The sequence below is a fragment of the Phalacrocorax aristotelis genome, chromosome 2 (assembly GCF_949628215.1).
Source record: "Phalacrocorax aristotelis chromosome 2, bGulAri2.1, whole genome shotgun sequence".
NCBI lineage: Eukaryota > Metazoa > Chordata > Aves > Suliformes > Phalacrocoracidae > Phalacrocorax > Phalacrocorax aristotelis.
In genome coordinates, this window is record NC_134277.1 from 109,878,152 (window position 1) to 109,900,349 (window position 22,198).

A 22,198-nucleotide genomic window follows, 5' to 3' on the forward strand; every position below is an offset into this window, starting at 1 on the left:
GAAGAACACCCATTTTTGTCTCAAAACACAGCACAGGATTGACTGATTAGTTACTTGTATTCAAATCTAGTAATTTGCATTCAAATCAAGTAAGGTTACAGAACAGATTTAAGATGTTTTCCCCATTTCTTACCCAAACATCTCAACTTAATAGAGGACAAAGTGGAAATTAAGGAAAAAACCCTAAAACAATGCATTTACATGTAGTTTCTTCTATCAGAAAAAGCTGCATTAAAAATTTTAGAATAGTGTTTAAAATGCTATTGTTCCTGAATGTCAGGTCCTCAAGATGCTTTTTCAGCTCTTCAAAGTGCTCTGTACAACTAATAACCATTTCATATGAGGTTATTTTATTCTAAAATACACACAACTGACGAAGTATAATATACATACATCGCAGCACATATTTCTTTTGGCTCTTAACATTGTGCTAACTATTCTATAATGACTACAGATGGATGCTGCACTCATTTCTCAAGCTTTTTCTCTAGAGGCCTGAGTTTCTTCTATATTTATAAAAGCAGGTCCATATTTGCATTCACATTTTCCGCAAATGTGAATATTTATATTTATATATTTATAAAAGCAGGTCCATATTTGCATTCACATTTTCAGCCTTATAGCTTTTGATTTTGGTTTATAAATCCACAATTCCAATGCCTTCCATTTTCAGCATTTTAATTTCTCTCCCCACCTTAGAGATGCTCAAGAGATGTGTGCTAATACCTTAGTATCCAAGGAATTATCTTATTGTTACATCTTTGTATTAGATATAATAAACTTCTGATTCTTAAAAGAATAAAATATCTTTACTTTCTTGAAAATTAGCTTTTTCGTAAAAGAAGAATTACTTTCCACATCTTCAACACTTCGTCTGAAGAACCCAACAGTGCTGAAGAAACTCTATAATGCAGGCACTTTGAGCAACCACTGCTTCTTCCGATAGAAAGATGTAATTTTAACAACATTACTGGACACTGAAACACTTACAGAGTTCATTCAGACCTTAAAATTTAAACGGTAGTGCACTGCATCAGGTTTAAGTCTTCCTTAAGGACTCAAGTGAAAGATACTGATATCTCTTGATTGCCCTAAGCAAGCATTTTCTATTACTGCAAAAGCACTATTCTCCCTTGGCAGATAACAAACTCGGAGGTGGCTGGCAGGATGCAAGTAAGGAAAGGAGCAGGCTGCTGGGGCAAGCCTGTGCAGTGTTCAGTGCTTGCTGGGCCTCTTCACAACTCAAAACTAAGTTCAGTACTTACAAAATGCTTCACACTTATGGCTAAGTAGGCTATTTAATGAGTATTTTCAACAGGCAGACCTTTCGTCAGTCACATTCACACCGATGAATGGCCCGTTCATCAGTCACATTTTCATGATTTCGAATGCATCCAGGTGAAGACCAAAATGCAGCCCAGCTGATACCGCAGCAAATAAGGAAAACGGCAAATTACATTTTTAGCCACATGTAGAGCTATAATCTTTCTATGGTACTTTACATTATCCAGAAATTTTCCATTAAAACTGAACCGATGTTTAAAGAGAAGAGGTTTCTGTTTGTCTCCTAACAGCGTGACATGTTTGCATACACAGAATGGGTTGGGACCTCTGCTGATGCATTTTGGTGTGGCTCAGCCAACTCCAGTGAAGCTATGTGTTTATCCTTTTATACCAGAGAGGTGCAGAAATGCTAAACCAACCTGCTTAAAGGACCAAAAAGTGAAAAGATGTACCTGAAAAAGAGAGTGGAAAGTAAACAATACTGACAGAACTACAATAAGGGATGATCTTTGATGTAACTATTGTGTCTTTCATAACCTGCAGAGACCCCAGTGGGAACACGCCCCATTATACTGATCAGATGGCAAAGAGAAAATGTAGACTAGAAAGACTAGATACTTTCTCTTTGCTCCATCTGTTACCTCCTTTCCAATTGCAACAGGATCTCTGCTTCCACTTCTGCTTTCATTCATCCACTGCAGTGTTATACGAGTCTCAGAAGCAAACCAAAGCAAAACATTGTGTTTTATAAATACATAACTGTGTTATAAAGATTTTCGGCTACTATGCGCTTATGTAATTGAATACCTAGAGAAAAATCAAATCCGTTTGTTTTCATCCTCTCCACTTTTCTCAGATTTGGTCCTGGGAGAGACACCACCATCCAAACCTCAAAAAAACTACAAACAGATAGTATTTTGACTATTTAACACCTTATGTGAGTTACATGTTCTCATGGTATATTTAGCTAGTCAACCTGCTATTCCTCTTTTCTAAACATTTGAAGATGCAGTATTAAAGGGCCACTGTAAAAAAGAATCTGAGAGAGAAAAGTAGGCAGCGAGTATCATTAAATCGTTCAATAATATCTCTGTTTTATGAAATATTGTGCAACCAAGCCTGGAGGAACTTGCACTGAAAGAAGAAGTGAAAAACTCCTTTTTTCCAAGACTGATATCTCTGTAATGTCTTGAAAAACTCAAAAGCATCGGCTGACATGTAAATGCTGCAGCTTGGGTTTTTTGTTTGGCTTTTTTCCATTTCCTTTCACTATATACAGTCTGTTTCTCTGGCCATGTGCTGTTGGTTCCCACACAGGCATTAGGAACTCACTGGATGTGTTGTCAGAAGGGCCACAGCCATGGGAAATGTTTCCTGTGACAGTCTGTGGCATAAGACATCCCAAAGGACAACATTTCACTAAGGTATTTTAACAATTTTCATAACAGGAGTATCTGTAGAGTAAGCCCACAGGTTTACATTTTTGAGAAAGTTACTGAACAGCTTGTGAGCTCCAGTTTAACTTAACTTAATCAAAGGAAGACTCGCTGCTTAAATTTCTAGCTTTCAGGTGAAAGAAGTGTCAAAGAAGAGGAAGCCTGAGCTAACCTGCCCTGCAGACCTTCGGCAGGAGCTCCACTGCCACGAGCACCGCCCCACTCTGTGACTAAACACAGGACAGAAGCAAGGCTGGCTGAGCCGGCAGCATGAGTCCAGCTTAATGGGAGATTTAAGTGTGTCTCCAAATTCAAAGAAAAGAGTAATGTGACTGAAGCTGGGACAAGCACTGAACTACCCACGTGCTTAAACACTTCACTGAAGTAAGGCCTATACTTGCAGGTTAGGGCACCACTGACTTGCATATATATTTAAGATGTTTCTGGCTGGAGAAACACTTCCAACATTCTGTTTTTATAAAATGGTGTTTGTAAAAATCTCTTTTAAAGTTTGCTAAAGCAGTTTAAAGTGAAGCATATGTGCACACATACAGCTCACCTCTCCCCCCCCTTTTGGATTCACCAAGAGTTTTCCAGGCTTTGATTTTGCTTCTCATAGAGACTTCTAAATTAGATATTAATATCTACCAGTTGTACCCACTCTTTTTTCAGATGATAAGGCCTGTGTTTTACTGTGTGATCCTCACTTATTTTATTTACTTCTATCCATAATTTCTCTTATTTCTAAGATAACACTGCACCAGTGCTAAGTGAATCCTGGTTCTTGGGAAACACTATGCTCCATAACTCAAAAGACCACTTAAAAAACTCAAGGCGACTTTCACAGGAGACCATACACAAATCAAACTGAAAACCAGATGTTTAAAATGTTTATCTAATCACATCTTTCTCACACACACATATACAACATTTGTTTTCACTTTCTATCTTCAATATTTGTATAGGTCAGTTGTGACTTTTTAAACAGCTGCTGTATTTCACTTTCTTGGGGCATTTTAGTGACATAAAAAATGAGTTTGTATGTTATGTTATACATATTTATAGTCCTACAGATACTTTCAGATACTCTTCAGCTTGTTTAGGAATAGCGTCCAAGATTCTTTTTTCCTTCCTTTTTTTTTTACAACACTCCCTGAACTGGGGCAAAGGGAGGACAACCAAAGCTAGGTGTGGTCTTTCTACATTAGTTGAAGCAAGAAATGGGTCTTGAGAAGGGGACATGTTGCCAAAATCAAGCATCATCTGTTAAAAAAAATGTTCTAGAAAGCAAGATGCATCCCCAACGCCAATGCCAGCACACACTGCAAAACCCACTACAGACAAGGCCCGGTTTAAAAGAAGAAGCATGAATGTTTCGGTACAAGCATGTCTTCTCCTCCTGTTTGTTTGTATCTTTTTGGAGCGAAGCAACAAACTGAAGCAATGATATAAAAATCAGTTTGTTTAGTAGCTTCATGCCAAAGTGAATAGCCTCTAGTAATCAGACAGCAAGGATTATTTCACTTGAAGAAATCCTATAAGTAACTGATAACACAAAGGAGCATGCCACATTTCCTTCCATTAATCTTGTTAAGTGAAATAATTAATTTAGGTCTTCTATTTTCTATCTCTACAAACAAACTAAAGAGCCAGACATTTTCTCATAGCTGTGCTGACAGAATGCAGTAAAACCCCAGTGGAAAAGTTTACTAAGATCTCTGTGACAAGCTATTGGGTTTGGATGAGATAATTATTGGGAGAAACCATACAAGCCATGTTATGCAGGGCAAATGAGAAGATTGCATTGTTTATTTTTGGACTTAATAAAACTATAATTACCAGAAGTTGTCAAGAGAAATCATTAATCATGCTGCTCTACGAACCTGACCAGTCAAGAGAAACGCCTGAGCTCTGAATTTTATTTGCCAAAATAACAAAAAGGTAGTAAGAACAGAATCTAGTCTTAATTAATCTTTTTCCAAAGCAACACAGGGTCAGTACTTGAATTTGCAGAAGGCTGGTAAAAGCAAAAATTACATTGAGGAGGTTGGAGAAAAGATCACAAGTTTTTTGACTGGTGCCCATGACTTTTATGACAAACAAGCGGTTGCCAGAAACCCAGGGGATTCTGCCATCTCTCAAGACTTTGAGCATCCAACATCCAACTGCACTCCAAGGGGCACTTAGCATCCCTGCACACCACTGCAAAAACCGTGGTTCTGACTCATAGCTGCAGAACCCCGCCATCCAGATAAGCAGCAGTAGGACAGGGAAGTTACTGCTTTAACTCCGCTGTGCCACATAGGGTGCACGAACAGGGAGGAAACAACTTAGGAGAACACAACACGGCCACTGCCCATCTGTTGTTAAGAACATTATCAACATGGAGCTGAGCAAAAGATGACACAGATGCTTCTCTCCTCCTCCTCTCCCACAGCAACTCTTTGCTGTTTCAACAAAACGTTTCTCCTGGCTTCCTTTCACCTCATCTCAAGAACCCACCAGACAGACAAAAGCATTGTATGTTATTTACAAGCTCTCCAAGCATGCCTCACACATTTCCTAGCTTTTTGCCAGCCAACACAAGCTTCCCAATTCCTTTATCTAGGTGTTTAGGAGGACAGGGTCATGTCATTGCCACTGAAAAACCTTGCATAAGAGAAGCAAATGGCCAGCATGCCTTCCCTGCAGCTAATGAGTTATGTCAACCATCCCCATCACCCCTAGGAGACTCAGCAGCACCCCTCCTCTCTCCACCAACAGCACCTTTTGGGTGAGAGTATTGTACCCACCAGGGAAAGGGTGCAGAGCTGAAACTAACCTCTCCCACTGAATTGGTTAGAGCAGCCAAAAATCCTAATACGCACAATGAAGATACAGACACACATATCTACTTCATTCAGACTGTGTGGATATAGTCACGTTGCACTTCATTTCTGAAGGCAGAAGCGTCTGCACTCTAATTGTTCTGGAAAGGTAACGCAGAAGACAGTATCTCCCACATGAAAATCTCAAGCAGCGTATGGACGTGGAATGGTGCATTTCTCCCACTGAACAGTACTGGGGACTATGGAAGTAAATATATATGAGAATCTGAAAATTCAGAGATTAACAGGAGTTATCCAACGTTATTCCAACTTCTGTCAAAACACTTGGTATGACTGAAAAAGCACAACACAAAGCTCATTTTGGCAAATGCAAAATGCAGAAGAGAACCTGTGCTAACTGTTAAGAAAAACAAGCTGGTGCTGAAAAGCCACTCAAGGGGCATAGAAGCTGTTGGAGAATAAAACTACTATCTGTGCAGTACTTGGGTTTGCTACATACAGCACTGGGAAGTGACGGTGTTCAGCCACTCTCAAGAAGGATGTAGCATCCTCTGCGCTTGGGTCATGACTGAAGAAAATCCTCTTCTGCTAAAGAATAAAACATGAACTATATAATTGAATTAGCATAAAGTGCCACCATATCAATTGAAGAAGCACTGATAAGAATTTCATAACTTTCTGGAAGGCTGTATCAGTCAGTGCTACAGAAGTCCATCTGCTGTGAGCAGCAGCTGTTCAGGAGGGCAAGGAACGTAGGAGAAAAGCCCACTAGTATTTTATACACATTACTACACGAAACTAGTTCTAGTTTCCTGCAAATCAAGCCATGCCACAAGAATTCATCTGGTTTATTTACAGTGTCAGTAGCCAATATCATCTGCGTGCTGCACGAAGAAATGCAGATGGAATGTTATCCAGACAAACAAAACCCAGTTTAAAAACAAACTTAGACAGCACTGGGCACATCAGCTGCAGGGTGTTCCCAGCACTACTGTGGGCAGCAAAGGAGACAACAGCACTCTGCAATACAGCTGCAGTCGGTGCAAAAAGTCAGTCACGTGTGAATGCCTCTTCTGACCTAAAGAAGGTTTGCAGCTCTTTCAGACTGCCTATATAGATCATGCGCTGCACAAAACCATTTTACTTCCAGTACCATAGAAAACTTAAAAAGATGTATGACTGTATCCAGAAAGGATCCTTGTTATAACAAATACCTCAAATTTCTCCTACAGAACTGCACCAGATTTTAGATGTTTGAAAAATCCTGGTTTGCTAAATCCTAAGGTTTGCTAATCCACATTCTACCAGTTTTGATTTTCACACTAAACTACAATCTACATGAAGCAACAGAGATCCAAACTCCTGCTTGCCTCCATTAATACCAAGTCTTCATTTCACCCAGTATCTAACAAAACAAGCAATTTTAAACTGTATCTCCATCATCATACTATGACTGAGCTCTGAACTCAGTGCAACAATCCAGAGACCCAAACTGTTGCCCTAACATGGCCTCCAGATGTTCTGCTTTGCAGAGCACCTACTTGAATTTTATCCTCTGAATGACACTAGATAGCAACTAGATTGATATGGAGCCTGTATCAGAATCCATGTCCAAGCAAAAATTTCACCTGAGTCTATGGTGGTTTTGCCCATGCCAGGCCAAGGAAAATGAACTCTGCTTTATTACTAAATAATCTAGAAAATGCTGAAGAAAGTGCTCCTTCAGCATTTAGATGTGTGTACTTCTAAGTCCCACAGTCAACAGGGCATAAGTAATTGTCACAGCAATTCTTAGTTACAACTAGCTACAACTTTGCCCCAACTTTCAACCTGGAAATGAGAAAAAAACCAAAATAACTGTTTAGCATCGCTTGTGTTTTTCTTGGACTTGGGAGATTGGCCTTTGGGGTTTTTGGGTCTGTTACCTGATCTCTCTAGGCTTCCGATCCCGTCACTAAACTTCTACCTGTGGAGAGCTATAAAATGCTTAGGGAACAGAGGTGTTACTGGTAAAATACATCAGAGAGAAAAAGCTAAAGCAGCATTTTGATTAATTTGATTTTGTTCTTGGGTGAGTAGATCATTCTGCAAATCCAAACCAACCCTATTAGTATTTTAAAATCATGGCAAAGAAACCCTTTTAACTAAGTAAGAGGCCAGTGATTCTTTTCCAGGCAATACTAACAATACATACTCTCCTTTAAGCCCAGCCTCCTTCAAAAAATCTGTTGGAAAACAATTCACAAAACAACTCACAAAATTCAAGGGGAGAACACAGCCAGGAAGCAGCATCCTGAGGTGATCAGCTAAATCTCATTTTCCAGAGAACTACACAGTTCATTCTCTCAAATCCCTCATTACTCAACACAGACAAGCAGAGAGGCTATTTTTTCTTGTCCTTGAAGGACAGGTTTTTCATAAACAAACTGCATAAAGGCATGGGAAGTAATGCTGTTATCAGTTGTATCTGTGAAATTCTCCTAGTTGAGAAGTTCTTGTTTAGCACAGATATTAGAAAAGAATTTCAACTCCCTCACTTCAGCTCTAATTCAGGAAGCACTTCTAATCCCAATTGGCAAAACCAAACAACTCACCAAGAACACCATGTTTTTGGGTTTCTAATCTAGTGCCCTATCTATTTTCTACCAACATTTTTTAATAACAGATATATTTTAATATACCCTTGTCATGTTTTAAAACCATTCTTGCTATGCTCATATACAGTGCCTGGACACAAGTGAGGCATGTAACTGCACGTAACTGAAGCAGCATGTTAGCAATGCAACACTGACAGCACCTTCTTAAATAGATAGAGAGAAAAAACACTCTGAGGCTTTTGACCAAAGAACTCAAAACCTGGTATTTTTACCAAGGAAAATTGGGCTGTTTTGTTTCCCCTGAGCAAACATCCCATTTACCCGTTCTCTTCCTGTACTATCCATGTGTTCAGGGAAATCTGACTTCCCTGGCCTTGCTTTGTGATTCATGTTGTCCTTTTAAGTACAAAACCAAAACGTTTACTTTCACATACCCGTAAGATTACATGTGTGGTCTTTCAATCCAGGCTTACCAGCCAGGCTTACCTGCCAATCTTTCCACCGCTCCGTGCCACCCCCACCCCCACCCCCGCAACCCTTTGCCAACACTCAAAGATTCCTATAGGAAGGGCCTGCACAGATGTAATTTATAAATAATTATGAAGTGTAATTAAAGCTTCACAGTTACAAGCAGAAACACTGCCATCTCGTATTAGAAGACAACAATGATCTCGGCAGATGAACAATTATTATCTTCCTTGTTCAGCCATGGAGTTACAGGTTTGTATTTCCCAGCTGTTAACCTACAGTCAGTCTTACCACAAAAAGAAATAATACTTTTGGCTTTTTTTCTTTCTTTTTAAACAAGTGGAAAATGCAATGGGAGTCTGACTTTGTGCCTTTGATAATTAAGCTTCCAATATCATGGCATGTTTTCTAATAGAAGCATCTGCTTTCTGCCTTGCAGCCCTACAGTCAAGCAAGCATTGGACTTATTAATAAAGCACAATAAAGAATAAAACATCTGGGTGGGAAAGACGCACGGAAGGGGAGAGACTGTCTTCCTCTCGAAATATTCAAGAGTCAGCAAAGCTCATCCAAACAAAACAGTTTTTCTGTTGAGGGGGCAGCTGGAACCAATGATGCTGATGATTCTTATTCCACTATAACCTGCTGCAAGACACAAACCTGTTTAGAGGAAACAGAGGAGAAAGCGGGAAAAATCCCACCTGTATTAATCTATACCATGTAGTTAAAAGCTCCTGACAGTGCAACCCATTCCCATGCCCACGGAACAGGCATATGGGTGTACATAAGTTTGTTCCGCTAACAGCACTGGCAGAAAAGGGCTTCGTATCAACACTTCAAATACTGAAAAGAGAAAACAGGACAAAAATAAAACAAGAAACACTAAGATCCCAGAAGAGTTAAATAGCTAGAATTTTGGATCAACAATTTGAGCATCTTATATAACATAGTTCATCATATGTTACCCAGTCACTCATGCATCAAGAGCTGAAACTGGGTTAACTACAAAATTTCTCAGAAACAAACTGAAACCTTGATTTTAAAACACTTTAAAATGTGCCAAATACTTCGGTACACTGTTCAAGTTAATTACCATCAGGCTAAATATCTATGCTTTGCATTCTTTTTAAACACAAGATCTGTGGGGCTGTATGCTGATCCTGCAAATAGCACTCACGTTCTGTAAGGGTATGCAATATTTCTGCACACTGCTGACCTAAGGGAACACAAAGGTGTCAGAGAACCTTTCTGAGGGAGGATGGCCATCCCAGAACCCACAACTGGAGTCTCCCACCCGGCAATGGGTGCGCAGGCATGACCCAGCTCAAAGGCATATATACCACGTGCCCCGGGGGGCCACTGCCCTGCCCTCCTATCTTCTAGAACAGCAGACAAACAGTAAGGGCTACTGTCGCTGTGGCAACAACAGCCAGAGGAACTGCAAACAGGTCTATCTTCCTATGGCAAATGGAAGAATTACTCTTCAGAGCCCAATTTTTTGGAAGGAGTAAGTTGCTACCCAGTATATGCATAAGCTAGCAAGACTCATCCCAATACACCTCGGCATTTTTCTGACTTTTTTCACCACTTCTAAGCTTAACACTTGTGGGTTTGGGTTTGTTGGTGTTCTTCATTTTTAAATAATATGCAGGAAAACCAAGCCCAAGTAGTGTATGAAATCTGTTCCCTAGCATGATGACAAAACCAAAACCAAACAAACCAACCCTGGCATGTTAATTCAGTACACATTACGGATTTGTAATGGGCCCTTTTCAAGCACGTGTATCTTCACAACTTTAAAGCTCAATTATCAACAAAATATCAAAGGTTTTGCTCCTGTTACGTCATGTATATACATGAAAATACATCAAGATAGAACCCATTTTCTATCCATTGAGACTTCATGGCAAGACTGAAGCTCTACACTTATTTTGGAGTTCAAAAAGGCTCTAGGCCTTTTTATTAAAAACATACAGAACAGACGAGTAAAAAAATAATCAAATATGCACTTGCATTTGGATTTTTAACAAATAACCAGACCAAATTTACCTTGTGGCCAGAAGCTAACACCAAAAATGCCAGCTCAGAGGGCTATTTTCTTCTGGTAACACTATCACTTTGGGGAACTATTAAAATAGCACAAACTTAAAAGCAGCATTGGCAAAAACTGAATGCAGTTCAACTCTGGTTTCCAACTAAATGCCTTTTTTGCACACATATGCTTTGCCTTCCGTTACTCAGCTGCATAATCTAAACCATCAAACTGCACTTAAAACAAATCTGAACTGACAACGCCAAATTTTAATTGAAACACACAAAAGCAATTGGGCAATACATGAGCATTCTATAGGGAAGTTAGTAGTGCTCACAGCTGGAATAAACCTTCACCCCTATAAGGGAGAAAGAGATCTAGTTTCCTCATTTTATTTTAATCCTTCCTTCAAAAAAACCAGACAGATCTGCTCAATTAAAAAAGCAAGTGACACCATAAATATTTTTTGAGTCTGAAAAATCTTTCTGTTCAAAGCCCATGAACAGTCTGGTAAGTGGCAACTTCAGGAAAAAGAGAAAAAAAGGTTATTTTCTACCCCTTAATGAATGAAGTTCTCCCAACTCAGAGAAGAGCTTTCTTGCAGCCTCTTTATAGGGCAGCAACATGCAATAACTTCTCACCATTGTTAAGAGCTATACAGGCAATGTGCCTCTGAAAATTGTCTGTGTATTTGTGTACACACTTGCACGTATATGTCTTTGTACACAGCCCCGTATACAAACCATGCCTGCAATGTATGCTCTTTTAGAGCACTTCATGGCATTAATGCAGACATTTTTCTGCTTAAAGAGACAACTAATTTACACTAATAAAATTCACCTCACAACAATACAATGCAGCCCTCCTCCACATAGTTTTGCTGAGATTAATAAGTCAATTTTATCATGAAAGTGAATGCAAGGGAGGCAAAGGAGGAGACCTATGAAAGTATCAGGAAGTAAACATGAAGCATTCAAACTAAAATATATGAGTGGTACCTCAAATCTAGCTTTTAAAATTCAGGCTTTTCTCTGTTATTCCAGTTAGCTGGATGAAAAATTCACTACTTCTCTATTAAGCCCCCACCTTTAGAAAAGCATGCACCTGGGAGTTAAGGCTGGGCAGCCAGGTGGAGACAGTGCAAGGTGTCCTTTGGCCACAGCACGGTCAAAAAATATTTGCTTATACTTGGTTTTGGGAAGGCAAAAAAGTCAGCTGAGAGGGAGGAAGGTCACTTGGTCTCTATTTCCACCCATTTCTTAACTCCTTGGATGAGCTTGTCAGCAAAACACCACCACTTATAAAAGTTGTTCTGTCCACAGATAAGTATGTTCAGATTACGGATGCCCCTAAAAAGTCACAGCCCTCAACTATTATACAAATGTATTTATTTCTGCAACCAGCTGAATCACAGCAGCAGTAAACTTCCAAATCTGTTTCCTTATTGAAGTTTTTAACTTCAAAACTTACTTACAATCTACAAAGTACACCATGATATGGCTGCAAAAAAATGCATACCCATATTATGCCACTGAAACTGTAAAATATAACTTCTGCACCTATTTCTTCCCTTTCATAATGTTGAAGATGTCGGGCAAATGCCCTCTGCCCACATCATTAAAACAAACAAAGCCACTGCCATGAAATCATTCACTGTGCAGAAACTTTATAAGCTCTTCTATTATCTTTTATAGCTTAATTTAAGAACTGAGGATCTCTGGAGTGCTTTACAGCACATTAATAAGAAACACTTTACTTTATAAAGTTTATAATTATTACTGCACTGCCTGCGTCAGCTTATTGCAGTCAAGTTTGGTTTTTTCCCAAAAAAGAAATTCCTTATGCCAAGACAAAGGTGATGGTGGTTCTTGGGGTCTCTTTCACAGGACTGCTGTTATTGCATTTCCCATAGGGCTTTAACAGCCCATTATTAATAACACTGCTGAAAAATTCTTCTCTGAAGCCATCAGGCATCATATGCTTGACTATGCTCCTCTTTCTCTTGCTAAAGTCAGGGGCCTCTGAAGTCTGGATAGTGCTACTAGAAATTAAGGAAATCCTGGAAGTGTTGGCCAGCAAACAAGGGAGCTTTTAATCTCCTGGGTAAGCTTTTAAACAAACTCCAGTGTTTCATACCCTGCTCTGTCTACTTAAATACTTTACAGCTTACATCAATCTTTATCCAATACCTAATGCTGAACATGATCTGGATTCAGTTACTTGAGAAGTTTGAAGACAGACATGTTGAAATACAGACAGGCAGTGGAGGCCATGCTGATACCAGCACCTTTCACGAGCACTATAACATCCCTTAGCATGTGATCCTCTCCCTCTTCTCTAACAAAATCTTTGTGCCAGAAAAAGTGCTAACACAGCTGTATCAGTATAAAGGTCCATAACTGGGATGGCTGGTGGAGCTAGCTGTACTAGAGAGCCTTCCCTGGGCACCAACGCCCAGGTGGCAAATGCCGGTAAGAACCGGTCCCTCGCCAAACTCCATCCAGCTCACAGCAGAAAGGATCCACAGGGGTATCATCAGTGGAGACCTGGTATTTCTGGAGCCTGTCCCAAAAATATCCACCCAGATACGGAGCACAAGCCGTAACACAGCATGAGGCACCTGGTCAGACCCTCACATGATGGCTACAGCATTTCGGAAGCAACACTGCCATGCTTTTACCTGCATTTTCATAAAGTGTGACGTTGCACATTTCTGGTGCATTCATGTAGGATGCCCAACTGTCAGATCTGGGGCTAAATTTGTAAACAAACTATTTCAAGCAAATCAAGAACACGAAGTGTTTTTGCAGTCATGCTTCACTTTGTTAACAAATACTGACTGGCAGCACTTTTCCATGTGTTTCTTTTCTTAAAAGTATATAAATTGTTCTGCATCCCAATTCATTAACCATGCTGGGTTTTTCCCAGAAGGGGTACAAGAAGGGACTGGAAGCACATGCATGTTTGCTGGTCCATTAAAGACAAATAACATTTTTTTAAATGGTGAAAAGCATTATTTAAGCTTACATTTATTCATAGAACTTATTTGAACAGAATTTATTTACTCCATTAGTTCTAAAAACCAACTACCTAAGCAAATAAATGATTGCTTAAACATGGCTATGTGGAATTAATATTCTCCATTTAGACTCCAGAATATTAACTCATTTTTAAGTGTAAAAACCCCTATACAATATAGCTAGAAAATCTCACTAAGATCCGTTTTAGAGATACAAAAATGCAAAAAATGTATTTCTACCCAGATCCTTGCATGCTCAAGAGAAAGCAGTTTGTTGATTTCACAAAATTAACACATCACTAACTTCTAAAAAAGGCAACTAAAACCAATGCACACACAATCATGAAATATAAACAAAAGCTAAAAAGGTGGTCTTTCTACTCTGAGCCCGACAAGACTTGCAAAATTTCTCCCTGGGCTCTGATACCCACAAACACTGGAGTCATATAAGCCTCATGTTGATAAAAGCATGGTGAAACATTTCTCTCGCTGATTACTCTCTTGAAGACACAGTACAGAGAACACTATTAAGATTTTCGAATCAGGTTCCTCAAAATGATCATGTTGTCCCTAGTCTATTTGGGAACATGAATTAAGCTAATCAAACTGACAGGTTCTGCAGCAGAATTCAAGACAACCCAAGTCCTGCTGTTCCTGGAGCCCAGCAGCCCAGAAGCTGAAACCTGTTCACATTCACTTTGTCTGACCAAGACTCCCCATCTCAGCATTTATTTTACAGAACTTATGTTTTTCCTCACAGCCCAGGATAAAAACGCCTTCAGAAATGAAATACGCATGTCTGATACTCTTTTCCTCCTTGTCCTCCACATATTGCCTTGATGCTGGTTAATACCTCTGTTCAGACCCTGCTCTGACAGGAGAACCAGGCACCTCCTCAGGAGTTTTTAACAGAGTTCTTCATTGCATCACTTCGATGTGGGTACACTTGGTGACACAAGCAATGTTTTACTAGTATTTACTGGTAGCGATGGAAAGTTTAGAAGTAAACCCCAAATCTCTGCCCATTTTCTAAATAAGCTTCTCAAGAGAAGTTTGCCAGATTATTTCTTTTCCACAAATGCAAAATATGCTTTTTATTAATCCCATTATTGGAAACCATGGAGCCATTTTGGCTAAAACAAAACATACCCGAATGCAGGCAGCCAACATGGAAAACTTCAGTCCAAAAGTTAAAGACGTGAAGTGATAAGCAGCTGAAAACAATCATACAAGAGCAAATATTTAATAAAGAGCAGTAGCTAGATCACACACATTTGTTTTACAGTTTGTGCATAGTTCACACACATTCGCTTCTCACTTTTAGAAGCATGAAGTTTAGCACAGCTTCCATGGAAAACTTCTACATGAAATATTTCCGCTAACAGCCAAAACTTTCATTAATAATACAGAAAATGAATGCCAAGAATCTGGCCATAAAATCTTAAATAGTAAGCTAGCTTAAATAGTAAACTAGCTTAAATAGTAAGCTAGGTAGTTACCATGACATTATTCTTACATGAACATGCACGACCCATCCACACACACAAAGAGTCCACAAGCTGTTTACAATTAAATCTGATGCATTTCCTTGTTTGTGTAAAACGTGTATGTGAAAGATTTAAAACCTCTGAGTTTAAAAGTCTGTTCCTGTCAGTTGGACATTGAGAAGACCTCCAAATCTCAGAGGAGGAGGCATTCCCAAAGACATTTCTCAGAAGAAAGAACATACAAGGCGCAATGCTAACGTATTGTAACACTAACATAATGTATTATGAGGTTACGCAAAAGAATTTTAAAAGCTAATTTAATGTGGTGAGAGGGTAGTTCTTTGCTCCTGAGGACGAACATCTCAGATGAGACTTGTAAACAACTTCAGGAGTATTCTTAGAGCGCTTCCAATAGCCATCACCAAGAATACCACGGTTATGAACCAAATTTTGCAGGTACTGCACCTTCCACCCTCTCAGTACAGGGGTAGGAAAAAAAACTATGCTTGACAGTTTCTGCCTGCTTTTAAGGCGAGGACAGACATGTATGTTGTCATGATCCCATGGTGTCAGCACGACAACAAAATTACTGCAGATTCCACCAACAAAAGGCAACAAATGTAAAAATTACAACATGAGAATTTAGTCTATTTAGAAACCACGAGGAAAACAGGATCCTCTACAGCTCGCCAAAAGAAATGGCAAATACTTCTCTGTCTTTGCATGAGGTCAGCCACAGAGAGCTCTGCTATTGCAAATGGAGCTTCACCTGAGGAACAGGTGTGCCTGTGTTACTGACGAAAACCAGTCACCCACATTTTCTGTCTTATACTGCACTACCAGCTCCAGCCAGACCCAGAAAAAGCCGTGCTACTGGGACATGGACTAAAGTATTTCTTATACTTCTATGATCTGCCAGAAAGAGGAATTAGGAAGATGCTGAAATGCAAAAGTTGCCTTGCTAGCCTTCTTTGCTCCTAACACAAGGCCAAAAATAAATTTTAGCACACAGAAAAAAAATTCCTCACTACCTTATTATGCATATTTTTAACAAACTGATTGATCAGGCCTTTAGAGTTCATAACTAAGCAATTCTCAGCGAATGTGAAGAATAAAAACCAAAGAATCTCAAACAAATTATTTTATCAACCAGGAAGGTCATAACCACAGATACAATAGCGGAGTCTATGAAACCCAGCTGCTACCTACCTAATACTACCACCAAAATTTGACTTGTGAATTATCACAGAATGGTAGGGGTTGGAAGGGCCCTCTGGAGATCATCTCGTCCAACCCCCCTGCTTGAGCAGGGACACCCAGAGCAGGGGGCACAGGAACGTGTCCAGGTGGGTTTCAAATGTCTCCAGGGAAGGAGACTCCACAGCCTCCCTGGGCAGCCTGTGCCACTGCTCTGGCACCCTCACAGGGAAGAAGTTTTTCCTCATGTTTAGCTGGAACTTCCTGTGTTCCAACTTGTGTCCATTGCCCCTTGTCCTGTCATTGGGCACTATTGAAAAGAGCCTAGTCCCATCATCCCGACACCCACCCTTTAGATATTTATAGGTATTGATAAGATCCCCCCACAGCCTTCTCTTCTCCAGGCTGAACAAACCCAAGACTCTCAGCCTTTCCTCATAAGGGAGATGCTCCAGCCCCCTGATCGTCTTGGTAGCTCTCCGCTGGACTTGCTCAAGCAGTTCCGTGTCCTTCTTAAACTGGGGGGCCCAAAACTGGACACAGTACTCCAAATGTAGTCTCACCAGGGCAGAGCAGAGGGGGAGGATAACCTCCCTTCAACCTGCTGGCCACACTCCTTTTAATGCATCCCAGGATATTTTTGGCCTTCTTGGTCCCAAGGGAACATTGCTGGCTCATGGTCAGCTTGTTGCCCACCAGCACTCCCAGGTCCTTCTCAACAGAGCCACTTTCCAGTAGTTCAGCCCCCAACTTGTACTGGTGCATTACGCCCTTGTTGTTTTAAACCAGCGGGCTGATTAACAGCTTTCAGGTTAGTGTTCAAGCTCACAACATTAAGTCAAATGCAGTTAACGGAGCAAGTTCCTTCATGTTAAGGAAGATGAAAATATTTTTCTTAGAGGAGGTACAGCCTCTGGCTATCTCCAAATTACAGTAAAACTACAAATAACTTGAAATAAAACATACTACCGTGTAGGTTACTAAAGATCCAGTAGAGACCATCTGAAATCACCTAGAGGAAAAATGATTAACTAAAAATACTTGCTGAAATGAAACAAGCTATCTTCTCTCCAAATGTAAAACCACCTTCTGACAGCTCTCTAGGAGGAGTACGAGAGTTAAGAAATACAATTTGGCTTTGAAGGGTATGATCTCTCAGGGTTTGTGGAAAGCTGTTTAGATAAATTATGAAAGAAATGAGTAGCAGAGATGAAAGTAAGGCAGGAAAGGAGAGAAAGAACCAAGGCAAAATGGTTTGTAACAGACAATTGCTAAAATACTACCAAGGAAAATGCTTTTTATCAAAAAACTACAGGACAATCCCCAGTAAGAGCTACTTCCCCAAACAGCGAACAGCAGAAATAACTGTAATGAGGATTACTTTCTATCCTTATTTGCTGATCAAGCTGCCTCATTTTCCTCTCTGCTGAGACAGAGCCTGCTCCTTCCACATAGCAGGGAGAAATGAAGTTTGGCTATTAAAAACACAAAATCTCTCATTAAAATATAAGAGAACCGACCCAGACAGCAACAGCCTCTCTTGTTTCTCCTTCTGGGATGAGAAATTATTTTTAGTCTTTCATTGGGGCTAAAATATAGAGGCAAAAGAGAGGAGGACTTTCTCCCCCTGCCCCAGCAGCAGCTTTCCACTCTGCAACAGGGTCAGGGAGTCAGGGCCCCCTCTCACCTCTGGCTCTAGCGCTTGCGGAGTGCAAAATGGTTTGCTCCCTTCACTCCTCTTCACGGGCACACGCAGGCCTCTCTGCAGGTTCAGCCCAGGTACCTGTGGGACCACTTTTGGGAAAGTAGCTCCTTTCCCCTTTCCCAAGCACGTGTCACAACTATACTAGTTATTCAATCCCAGCTGGGCACAGCCTTGCCCATCGCTCCATCCTCCTTAGGAATAATGATTCCCCAGGCTGGAAGCACGTCTCTCAGTAGCGGAGACTGCAGAGGTCCGACAGGCAGGCTACTCCTCCCTGCCTCTCCAGGGCAAACTGACCGCAGGGCTTGCAGTCTGCCCCAGGGAGGGGTTAAGTCGAGAGCTTAGGAACAAGCTGTAAAGGATTTCTTTCAGTGCTGCAGTCTTACTGATGGGTTGGGTTGTATTTCTCAACAACCCTCTTTATACACAGTATGAAGGCTGACAGCTCTCCCTTCATCAGAACAAGAAAACAACAAAGACAGCATCTCCACCTTGGTTGTAAAAGTTTTTTTCCAAGTCACCATACAGCACAAATTAAAGACAAAAAGGTATGTTGCCGAGTCACTTTGAAACTAAATACAAGAAAGGCTCTTGTTTTTCAAAATTTGGTTGCCTGAATGGGAATAATACAAACATCTCTCATCTATTTAGGGCTAACACTTTTATACGTTGTATCAAAGACCTATTTTTATCCTGTCAAAGGAAACGTAAATGGACACAGAGAGGTTCTCAAACTGAAGCGGTGTCTATTAGTGCGTTTCCAATTGTTTTTATGAACACTGTGAACAACTAGTTTCTATAAACAAACTCACTCTGATTTAACTCAGTAATATTGCCTGAAGAGATTCCTTAGTTTGAAGAAAAATTTAAATATTTTATTTTGATAAGAATATTAAGTTTATGAGAAACACACATACTTTTTCAAATATGAGTTACGTTTCTGGATTATTTTTTAACCTTGCACTGGATTTCAAGTGTCCTGTGTTTCAGCTAAATTGTGTCCCTGCCTCATTCAATGGGAATTTTGCTAATAACTTCACTCTGACCAGAATTTTACCTGGGGGAGCCATATTCATTTCACCATCTTGCAAGTAAACCCAAGAGTATTATGCCTTACACAATGAGGACAGAGCTTGAAGAGATCAGTAAATCTTCCGTTTTATACATTTTTCCAAGTTTCACTTGTAAAAAAAAATGTGTGCATACTCACATACATTAACACTTAGGGTAGCCACCGTGTATATTCATTTCAATTTTCAGCCAAAGGTCAGAACAAACTCCTTAGCTTTATTTTCTCATCATCAAATGCAAATCTTTCTAAAAACTTCGGTCAGATTTCAACTGACCATAATACAGGTTTGCACAACTACATTACTTCAAACTCCTATCACAAATTTCTAGTTCACGTTCACTATGGAAACAGATTTTCAGTTCACTTGAGAAATAACTAAGTCATAAGGATTTAACTCCCTGTGCTATTCGTTAAAAATAATCATTGAATGCATAAAGGCTTGGTGCTGAGCAAATGAACGGTCAGGCTGAAGTATTCCCTTTAGCTGTAGAACAGGCATCTCAGATACACCAAAGATGCGTTTCCTCACGCAGTCCCCTTTATTGCTCATTTGGAAAGACTATCTCTAGGATAAGACGAGGCTTCAGACACCCATTTAGTTCCCCACTCCTATACTGGCTTTTCCACTAGGAGCACTGATTACTGGCAGACAATAATGACTTTGTAATGTGAACATCTGTGCAACAGAAAACAGACTGATATCAAATTAATGGCATGTATCTCACCATTAAGCAGGTACCAAATAGTAAATTTTTTTAACTGCCAATAAACCTAAGTTCTTACCAAAGATTTAGCCATGGAAAAACCAAAAGCATTTAAAAATCCGTGAGATGCTCTTCAATACCCTTTTGAAATAAAGAAAAACACTTTTAAAAAAAATTAAATAATCAAACTACTCTTAGGCAAAAGCTTTAACTGAGGTCTGAACATACAGAATTCCAAATTTTCTAAGTTATTGGTCTCACTGCAACAATAACTCAGCCATATTGCCCACGAGTAGCAATTAATTAAATTTAATAAGGAACACTATAAGTTGTTCCTCTTTTTAAAATCCTAGTCAGGACCCTAAACAATGCTGCTTTTCTAATTCCAATTTTCAAATGTTTAAAAATCCAATCGAACAAAATCATCTTCAACATTGGAGAAAATCCCAATGCATAAAAATTCACTTAAGTGCTCTATTAAACAAACCAACCAAATCTACGTGGCAGACGAAACGCCAGTTTTTAACAAGCTACTGGATACTCCTTCCCAGCGACAGAAATATAATTTACCTTTAATAACATCCATTGAAGTTTTTACCCATCACTAAACTCTGAATCAGGCATTCACCAAGGATTAAAAAGCAAACATAGAAAAATTGAACTTGGTGTGCTGAAAATTCTCTATTCACTTCTATGCATGCAGAAGATTTTTCCCTTTCTCTTTCCAGTGAAGAGGAAGGTGATGTTAAAAAGCTTGAAACTATTTTCCTCTCTTTAGTATTTAAATATGAGACTACATCATACAACAGAAAGCTGAGGAAAAAATTCAAGCATTATACAGGCCCATAGTACCCATCTAATTTCCTGGCAACTACAGTGCAAGTGATAAATGGGAAACCAGCAAGATTTTTCCAGCTCTCTTTTACAAAAATGTATTACCTGAAAAGACAGTATCAAAAAAAGTGCCAACTGCTCTTGGAAAAAGAAATCAAAGACAGCCTTTAAAGGAGTAACATCACAAAGTACTGGCTTCAGAGTAAGAAAGTTAACGAGTAATTGATCATGCAAAATCATAGAAGAATATTACCAAGACAGGCATGAGGCTATCCCACCTATGTTTGGAAGAAGGGTTAACGCAATCAGCAAGAAAAATCCATCAGACTGGAAAGCTATTTGATTTTTCCAGTATATTACATGTTTACATTGTGATTACTCTAATCTCATGTTTTAAAAACTCTGATCTGCTTCCTCATTTGGACTTACTGATGCCATCAACATAATGCTCAAAAAGAAAAGCTTAACTACCTTTGCAGAATTAGTACAGAAAGCACTATAACCACATAAATTTCACTGGTGTACTCTGGATTGGGAAAAAATCCACAATAAGTAGGAATAAATGGCAAACTGTAACCAGCTAAAGAGCTGGATTCATTTGTACCAAGAACTACTATCTTTCCTGAGTAATGTTTGGTTTTGCTACAAATGAGGTCCAAATTTGGAGGTTTTCAAGCCAAATTCCACCAGGACATTTTACATCAGATTAAAACCCTCTTTTTCAAATTCCATGTGCAGCCTCAGCACTTTTTACTTGTTCTTTGAAGGAAAAAAGTACAGTGCTGGTTAGGACCTGTATTTACAAACTTGCCCATGAAGGCAATCATTCCTAACTGAGGCTATGGAAGGGTTCCAGGCGCTTAGAGTGTAAGGTGGGAACTCCCCGAAACGAAAGGTCAACAAGCCCTGCATTCCCACCAGAAACCAAAGACCAGGTGAGTACCTCAGGCAGGATGCCCTTGCTGTCAAACGCCCTTGCAGACCACCGGTCGGACTCCTCCCACCACTTTCAGGGGCTACGGGTTCCTCAAAACTCTCAGCTCCCTCACCTTACCAGTGAACAACAGTATTTACCTTACAGAAACTACTTGTTAAAGAGAGCACCTCGTACACACTATTTCAATCACGAAGGCTGAGAAGCAAAGAGGAAAAAGGCAGCTGAGTATTTTTTGGCCATTCTTCCCCTTATTGGAAGCTTGTGTGCTCCTCTCAGCGCAGACCCTCTCTTGCCTATCCAGTTTGGGTGCCAGCAGCACTCAGTAAATAAAAAAACTGATTCCAAACTGCACACGTTATTTGCAGCTCAATAAAAAATAATGCTGGGTCTTTGACACATGTTTATATAACACCAAATATAAAAGGGTTGTTACTGTCTAATGAATAAATATGCAGCACAGGCAGAACTCTGGAAATGTTTTCTAACCAAGAAAATAAGATCTGTGAAGTCCAAACTCCAACTGAAATTTTTCATAAGGATTTTAGACGTAGAGTTCAAGTTTGGGACCATACCCAGTTAAAACCAAGTAGACTTCTTA

The 22,198-nt window shown here is 39.8% G+C and overlaps 1 protein-coding gene across 7 annotated transcripts in view; it reads right to left on the reverse strand.

Moving 5' to 3' along the window:
• LDLRAD4 (low density lipoprotein receptor class A domain containing 4) overlaps nucleotides 1-22,198 on the reverse strand; it is a 299,662-nt gene that overhangs the window by 193,877 nt on the left and 83,587 nt on the right. For 4 of the 7 annotated variants that reach the window (XM_075084621.1, XM_075084619.1, XM_075084616.1 and 1 more), the window contains one exon: nucleotides 14,814-14,878. The exons of the other annotated variants lie outside the window; for them this stretch is intronic. The gene's annotated coding sequence lies outside the window, so the exon portion shown is untranslated. The remainder of the gene's footprint in view (nucleotides 1-14,813; nucleotides 14,879-22,198) is intronic. 7 annotated transcript variants of the gene reach the window in all.